The sequence below is a fragment of the Jaculus jaculus genome, chromosome 15 (assembly GCF_020740685.1).
Source record: "Jaculus jaculus isolate mJacJac1 chromosome 15, mJacJac1.mat.Y.cur, whole genome shotgun sequence".
NCBI classification, from domain to species: Eukaryota; Metazoa; Chordata; class Mammalia; order Rodentia; family Dipodidae; genus Jaculus; species Jaculus jaculus.
In genome coordinates this window covers 49,522,234-49,531,452 of record NC_059116.1, presented here as the reverse complement: position 1 = coordinate 49,531,452, position 9,219 = coordinate 49,522,234, and the positions used below count along the sequence as shown (strand labels likewise).

General features: G+C 40.0%; 1 pseudogene; it reads right to left on the bottom strand.

Annotated features, from left to right (window-relative positions):
- Positions 1 to 457: 457 nt before the first annotated feature.
- Positions 458 to 1,024, bottom strand: LOC101609794 (annotated as a pseudogene).
- Positions 1,025 to 9,219: the final 8,195 nt, after the last annotated feature.

Below are 9,219 nucleotides of genomic sequence, written 5' to 3'. Positions count from 1 at the left end.
AATTTGAGTGAAGTGATGCTATGATTCTGTTAATGGAAGTGCTGCATTTTAGAAACATTTATCTCTGAAAATGTACATGTGCAAGTCTGGCAATGCAACTTTCCTCAGAATCTTGAAGGAAATTTGTCATGTTGGATCAAATACTAAGCAATATCATCTCATTTTCAAAATCAATTTTCTATTAAAACTAAATAGTTGTGACCTGCATATAAACAAGTTTCCTGTAATCTTACCACCTCATATTAATCAGGGGATTGTCTATTGTTAGCAAATTCTTCATGACTTACTGAAATCACAAAATATTTCACTGTTTTAAATAGAAAAATACCTCCATTGAAAAATGTCTAATGGCTTACTATTGTTATTTATGTATAGCACTTGTTTAAATTCTTACTCTAAGGTACACAAGGTTTTGTACAATTTGCAGAGAATACTTGTGTTTCATTTCTTCTCTCCCTCAGATGAAATTGTAAGAACTCTTGGTGGACTTTCTAGGAAGGTGTCTGGCCACGTCAGGAAACTTGATGGGAAAGTAAGTAACTTGGCACTTGGGTCTGGTGATACTTTGTAGCTCCTTGGGTCTGTGATCAGGAATCTGCTTCATGAATTTCCCAATAGAAGTAAGAAATAACTCCATCTTAAATAGTAAGTCAAATACTACCACATCAGCCACTAGGCATGAGAGAATTTTGTTGTATCCACATTGAAAATCTCTCTCCTAACATTTCTTGACAGGGTATAGCAATTGGTTTTCATGGAAGTACAAAATCATTTTCAGTTTCCCAAGGTCAGGCCAAAGAGCAACCAGTTCAGTCAGGTTAAGCACAGAGCTTGCAAAGAGAATCCTGTAGTGCTCACTGATGGGAACATTCTGAGAAAAGTACAAAGCTGCAGTCAATGCTCTCCAATGCCATTTCTTTGCAGGAAGCATGTAAGGAACACAGTCTTCTAGCTCTTCCTGGAGCAGCTGTGCCAAGTGTCTATGGGAGCCTCCATAGAATGCCTCAGTGTGTCAAATACTCATTGCCCTCTGCTTACTCCTATTGTAACTTTTGTAGCAAGATGAAAATGTCTTCCTCCTTGTTGTGTAATTAAAGCACAACTTGATGATCCGGATGTACTTATGTCTCTTTGCATGTGTCCAATTTGGCCTAATACAAAGGTACCTGTATCCCAGAACCACAGAGGTTCAGGGTCCCAAGTATGGAGGGATCCTATGAAAAACAAGTCCAGAATCAGTAAGAGACACCAGCTCAAAATCAGATCCATGGAGCAGGCCATCTGATGTTTCACTCAGGCAGGCAAGTGCTCCCAGCCAGAAAGAAGCTGTTAAGTGAGAGAGTGTCCTCCTCCTCCATGTCTCCCTCCTGGCCACTGGCACAGCCCAGCCAGCAACCAATTCACTTTTTATAAGACTTAGATTATAACCTCAATAATAATCATCTGGCAAAACCAGCATGAACAAGATAAGAGCCACCATAAAATTATAGTTTTAGCCAGGCATGGTGATGCATGCTTACTGATAGCCAAACATCATGGACTTTGTATCAACCAAATTACAATATTCTGATATCTGGCAATGTCTAATGTTAACAAAAAGTAGAGTTTACATATTTAAGGCACATGAGGCCATGGAGAGTAAACTATGAACAAAAGATCTGCTAACAGAATTGAAAACAAACACAAAATCTATATTATGTAGTAACATTTTTGGTTTAAATATGAAGTCATGAAAAATTTTGTAATTTTAAAAGTTCATCTGAATTGGGATACTTTTATATAATATTTATATATTTTTAATGAAGAGATTTAACACTTTTTAAAGCTAAATAAGATGTCCATTCAATCTATAAATCAGTTTCTGAAATTAATTTAGCTATATTTATACCCAAAGAATAGAGGAACTGGATTAAACTGTCATGACCTAATGAAAAAAGTAGACAAGTCTCATGTAAAAGAGAGGGAATGGGCCTGCCAGGGCTACTTGTCACTGCAAACAATTTCCAAGTGCATGCTCTACTATGTGCATCTGGCTTTGCAAATAAGCACCTTTAACTGCTGAGCCAAAAAGGAAATACTTTTAATGTCTTAACATACACAAAATTTTATGACATAATCTTTAACTATTTGAACCTTAGCTAACTCTATAATTCTGTCTGTGGTACTTTGGTAAACTTGTTCAGTAATGACATAGGTTAAATCTAAAGTGTTAAGACTAATTGTTGGAGGAAATGAGGAATTACATCTTAAATCACAACATAACTTTGTTTAGAATTTTCTTTTACTGTTCACCATAAAGTAAACAGCTTTGTTTAATGTTTCTAATGTGGTCTATTTGCCTTACAAAATAAGAAAAAAAGAGTAAACAATTCCTCTGTGAGATTTTTTTTTTTTTTTTTTTTTTGGAGGCAGGGTTTTAGACGTAATAACCTTAGGAGAGAATTAAGTATTAATGAGTCAATTTTAACCTTAAGATTTAGTTAAAAGGTTAACAAATAGAGGAACCTAGTTAACTTGGTTGGGTACTCTACATTTAGTCATTTCATGACCATTATTATGACGAGACTAACATCAATGAGTTAAAGTTAAGTTTACAACCTGAATACCATAGCAACCTGCTACCAGCCAGGGCCATCCTTTGTTAGTCTGATGTAAACCCTAGGCTAATAGTCATTTTATATCTCAAGAAGCCTGTAATCTAATTAAATACTTTGTTTTTAACCTTCTGTTTGTGTTTACTCATACCTTCATCTACATACTTTTACTTTACAATCTATGTAACCACTCTGTAACAATCTTTTTCATCAAACATTTAACATCCTACATATAAAGTTTTCTCTCCAGTTTATCTTCTTTATTCAGTTCATCTCATAACTACAAACAAAAACTTTTATTGTCCTTACCATAATACTTTTAATATGACCATTTTTTCCTCAAAAGACCTTTTGAAATAACTTTTTTAAAGAAAGAGCAGATCAGATTTGACCTATGCTATTTACCAAGAATAAACCTATAGATTTTGGAACTTTGTTTCTTGTAACTTTCCTGAACACATTTTTTAAAAATATGAAAGCAGATTTGAACATTATTAGAAAATTTTTTTTATAAATTTAGTATTGGGTACTTCTAAATTTAAATATGAATCTTGAGGCGATTGTCTGTTAGTAGTTCCAGAGAAGCATAGAAAGATAAAGAGAATGTAAAACAGTTACCAACTTACTTTGTTCACAGCAACTTAGCATTCATTCATCATCATGCTGGTGCCAGGATCTTGAGATTTCCTGTGATTGCAGCCCCCTGGCTTTGCAAGACAGGGAAGCTAAGAAAGAGCCATTTTTTTTCTTCCTAAATTCCAGGGAGAGTTCCTACTTCCCTGAGGAATACAAGGCTTTTTTTAATTTTTTCTTCCTAAATTCCAGGGAGAGTTTTGGACTTCATTCAGGGCTACAAGGCTGCTTTCTGATCCTGCCATGTTACAACTCTTTAAGAGTAGGAGAATCTTGCATTTTTTTGTGTATGATCTTAATTACATTTAGTGTTCCTTCTGGGAACAGTAAAAATTGCCATCTTGTACACTGGGCTTGGTGGAGAATACCCCCCACAATGAAATGCCACTGCTCAGAACAGAAGTCATTCTACAGCTTTAGGGCTGTGACACACACACACACAGACACACACACACACACACACACACACACACACACACATTCATTTTAGGTGCACTTTTAATATAGATTCTAGACAATCATTTACTTCCATCCATTCATTCATTTATTCAGATGTGTCCAAATGACCTAGGAGATAAAGGGACAGGAAACCTAGACCTGGGGCATTGTTAGGCAAGGAAGGGATAATGGCTGGGTGGTTCCTTGAGAAATGTGGATGTCCCACCTCCTTGTGTCTGCCACCCTCCTGCTGTCTTCAGTGACTCCATTTTTGGGAGCCTGTCTTGACCTAACACTAGGGTTTCCAGTCCCTGAATTTAACTCCAGATGCTTGTGCCACTTTGCACATGCATCACATTGTTTGTCTGGCTTACATGGGATCTGGAGAGTTGAGCATGGGTCCTTAGGCTTTGCAGGCAACCATGTTAACTGCTAAACCATATCTTCAGCCTCATTACTGTGTTTATATCACCTCAGCCAATGCCTTTTTCAAAGTTGCTAATGCAGTCTTAGGTGTAGTTTATAGGAATGGCAGGGTGAGAACAAAAACAAGGCAGGAACACTTGAACCAACCTTATTCCTCCATGAAATAACTCACCCCTCAAAGAAGTGAGAATATGGCACCAAGACCCTCCTTGAGTGGCATTGCATAGTGTCCAACATCAAGTAGATCCTCAATAAATATATTTCAACAATTCATTTGTTCACAATGAATTCAAAATGCCTCCTGCTATAGAGTTTGGATTCTGTGGTGATTTGAACTGTCCCACATAGCCTTGTGTGTTTTGAGTACCTGTTCTCCAGCTAGTGGCAACTTGGGAGGTGAAGACTTGCTGGAGGAGGTACATTGCTGGGGGCAGGCTTGGAGGTGTTATAACCAGCTCCCCCTTGACAGTAGTTGCCTAGCTCACTCTTGCTATTTCTGCCAGCTAGTGTGGCAAGATGTGATGTGCAGCCACTGCTCTACCAACCTTTTCTGCCATACAGAAACTTCTCCTTGAGACTATAAGCCAAAATAAACCCTTTCCTTCTATCAGCTGCTTTTGGTCAGGTGTTTTGTTCCATCCCTTTTCATCCTGAGGAAGGAGTTTTAGCCTTGTTTCAGCATCTGTTTTAGGCACCAGCAAATCTTTCTTATACTGTGGGGTACAGGGAGCACCCCCAGAATCTGACACTTGACAGGAAACATCAACATAAATTTATTATCGATTATTTTTGTCCAGGGACATTGCATAAAAGAAAAGTGAAAAACCCCCAACCCAGTATAACCAAAAGGTTTCTGGTCCTTTCCATAAAAGACATGGGAGGAGAGAATGTATAGGAAGGAAGAGTCTAAGGTGAGTGAGTAACTAGAGAGAGGGAAGGCCCATGGGCCTCAGAGGTGTAGATGCAATGTTAGAGGCATGGATTGGAGTCTGTAGCCTGCTAAGAGTCCCAGGTTCTTGTATCACAGAACAAAAAATTGAACCAGGGACACATAGATAGTGGTAGAAATGTAGACAGTTATTAAGAAAGAGGACATTTCCTGCATGTAACAGACCAGGGAGCTGGGAAAAGTGAGAAGCTCTAATGAAAGCACTTACCTCCCCAGCTTTTGAAGGACAGCTTTCCTTGCACATGCCCTGTTCCTGACATCAGCCCATCTGGTAAGAAGTTTCCACTCTTTCTGACAACCAGTTTTTTCCCCCCTTGGGTGTGTGTTTATCCATATTGGTATGTGTGTGGGTACACACGGGGAATGCATATGCACATGGAGGCCACAGAAAGATGTTAGGTGTCTTCCTCATACTCCACATGCTTGTTGATAATACAAACAGACTTGTTGATTTTACATAAAGAATTAAATTGCCCGAATATATGACACTATAGGATAGAAAGTATTTTCCAGCATTTTTTCAGAGTTGATTGATATTTAAATATTTTTTGACAGTTTTCATACTTATTTCATAATATATTTTGTTTAAAATCCTTCCTATCATTTTCTTTTATCTCCTCTCCCAGTATCCTTTCCACTGAACCCCTTCATCTTACCAACTTTTCTATTTTGAGGACTTTTAGTTTTTTCCTTCCTCCATTATCCATGACAGAATGTTGATGTGCCCAATATTATGCAGGTCTTAACCACAGCCTTTGTGAGCTCCTGAACGCAATGGACACTTCATGTCTGCAAGACAGCATTCCAGCCCCCCCCCCTCCATCCTCTGGCTCTCACATTCTTACCACCCTCTCTTCCTCGGTGTTCCCTGAGCCTTGGAGAGTATAAGAGGGATGTTTCATTTAGCACTGAGCACTGAACACTCAACAGTCACTTACCTTCAGCACTGTGATAAGTTTTAAGTGTCCTCAATATCACTACCATCTGCAAAAAGAAGCATCTTTGACCCAAGGTGAAAGCAGCACTAATCTAGGGGCATAAGCATAAATATTTAGAGGGAAATTTGACAGGCACAATATATCCAACAGTAGTTTCTTTCCTTCTAAGACCTATGGTCTTCTGAGCCATGGATTTTTGATTCAGCTTTCGGGACCTGGAATGACTCATTTTCATGCAGCAGGTCTTGGGTCCTGTCGGGGAGCAGCTGGCTAGCCCTGCAACTCATGCGACTCTGAACACCAGTGGGCACATCTTGCCTGGCTGCTTGGCTGTGAAACACACGGGGTCCACTGCTGGATAAGACTGTTGGTGACTATTTGTCCTATTTGGGGAGCACAGCCCTGAATTTTAAGATTAATCTTGGCTGGAGCAGAGTGAGACCCTACCTCGAAAAACCAAAAAAAAAAAAAAAAAAAAAGATTAACCTTGGGAACTTTCCTATCCAGAAGAGGGCAAACTGCTTCTGGGAGCAGAGCCTGAGAGGTGAGAGTGCCAGCCTCTGGTACAGCCAGCCCAGGAGTGCACTACCTACCTCTAGTAGCTGCGTGAGGAAAAAAGAAGCTGAGGAGAAGTTTAGATTAGGCCATTAGTAACCTCACTGCATCTGCTGTCAAGCTGCATTGATGTTACTACACCTGTAGCTTCCTCTGTCCTGTGTACAGGTACTCACTGGCACTTTTCTTGAACATACAAAAACCAGTAATACATGTCAAGTAATGAGAAAAGGGTAGCTTTTGACTTTGGATAATCCTTAAACACCTGTCAAAGGAAGGGGTTTAGGGTAGGACTTGCTGGACTCTATTGATCCAGAACACACATACACTTTGATCATAAGAGCAATCACATTAAGCCCACCTGTTGCCTTCAACAGATCTGTGGGCCCTTAGTTACTGACCTTGTTGTCTTCAACACTATGATCAGCACTTCTTATGCATGTATGTTCTGAATCAAGAGTATAACCAACCTACAGGGAAAGGAGTATAGTGCATATCTTTAATTTTTTAAAAAAGTACTTCTTTTTCATTATTTGAGAGAGACAGAGAGAGAAAGAGGCAAAGAGAGAGGGAGAGAGAGAAAGAGAGAGAAAGGGTGCACCAGGACCTCCAGCCACTGCAAACAAACTCCAGAATGCATGTATCACCTTGTGCTCTGGCTTACATGGGCACTGGGGACTCAAGCCTCAAACCAGGGTCCTTAGGCTTCATAGGCAAGTGCTCAACTGCTAAGCCATCTCTCCAGCCCCATAGTGCATGTCTTAAAACCAGTCACCATCTCTAAACATTGCTTTCAATTTTGGTCATCTGTGCTAATTCAAGCCAAAGGTACACCAAGGCAGATGAAAGTCAGTCACATTACTATCAGCAGTAATGACACAGTTGTAAGATTAACTTTAGATCAAGTTACAAGTAGAGAATTAAGCATCTCACAGTAATATTATCACAAAAGCTATGTGTAAGGTCCATAAGAAGGTCCCACAGTTTTTTTCCCAAAGTTCATTCCCACTACTTTTCTCTCCTGGCAGCCTGCGTAGTACTTTCCAGCACTTTGCCAGCTAGCCAACGAGGAGGCTTCCAGTTCAGTTCCAGCTTGAGTTCTCAGTGTCCTGCAACTGAAGTGTGTGGTATGTTCAGAAGTAGAGCCTTGCCATCTAGTTTTGATGGGCAACCAAGAATATTGGCAATGGCCTTTATTGTTTATGGGGCATCAGAGGCCTCCCTGACCTACAACTCACTGGGAGATATGCCACCCATGCACTGGAATTTTCCTAAAACAACTTATTGCTTATGGGTGTCTACTCCCTTGGGGTGCTTTTGCCCATACCTTTTTACCTTATTTAAAAATATATATTTCTATTTATTTATTTATTTGGAAGGAGAGAGTGAGATAGGAGACAGACAGAGAGAATGGGTTCACCAGGGCCTCCAGCTACTGCAAGTGAACTCCAGATGCATGTGCCAGGGTGTATCTGACTTTATGTGGGCACTTGGGAATTGAACCTGGGTTGTTGAGCTTTGCAGGCAAACCTTTTAACTGTTGAATCATCTCTCCAGTCCTCACCTTATTATTTTGAGACAAGGTGTGTAGCTACCTTCCTGATGCTTGGATAAAGCATTAGGCCCAAATCAGCTAATAGGAGGAAAGTTTTCATTTTGGTTTACAGTCTCAAGGGGAAGCTTCATGATGGCAGGGGAAAGCACAGCATGAGCAGAAGCTGGACATCACCTCTGCCACAGCAGGTGGAAAATAGCAATAGGAGAGTGAACCAAATCCTTGCAAGGGAGAGCTGGCTATAACAGCCCAAAGCCTGCCTCCAACAACATACCTCCTCCAGCAAGGTCCTGCCTCACAAATACCAGTGAGCTAGAGACATAGCATTCAGAGCACATGGTTTTATGAGGGACATCTGATTCAAACCACTACACAGGGTCTCTCATTGAACCCTGATTTTGCTAGACAAGATGGTCAGCAAGTTCTGAAGATCCTCATGTTTACCTCCCTACAGCTGGGATTCCAGGTCTGTGTCAACACACACACACACGCACGCATGCATGTACACACACACACACACACACACACACACACACACACACACTTTCCCTTCTAACTATTCAAAAAAATAAATATCATTACTTCTTACTTTTTAGTGCTAGTGACCTGGACTCAGATTCTCATACTTGTATGGCAAGTGCTTTACCAATGGAGCCATCTCAAATCCTCACCCCCCCACACACCAGTTCTTTCATATATAACCTTCATTCTTCTCTTTTCATGACTTACTCCTACCATAATAGTCTGTCTAACCAGATGAGCTCCTTCTCTGGGCTTCACCCTTGGGAAGACTGTTGCTGAGACTCAGGGGACAACATTATGAGGGAGAAAAAGAGTAAGAAAGGAAAGAAGGGAGATAATGAAGGAGGGAGGGAGGAAGGAAGGTCACCTAGTCAGAGTCTGGTGTCCATGAACTCTATCTATCTATCTACAAATCTATCTATTTTATCTATCTATCTATCTATCTATCTATCTATCTATCTATCTATCTATCTATCTGGTCAAAAGTGTCCTAGAATTCACTATGTAGCCAAGGATGCTTTTGAATTTGTGATTTTCTACCTCTACCTCCTAAATTCTGACCTAATTTTATACCATGCTGGGGACTAAACCCAGGGCATTGTATGTGCT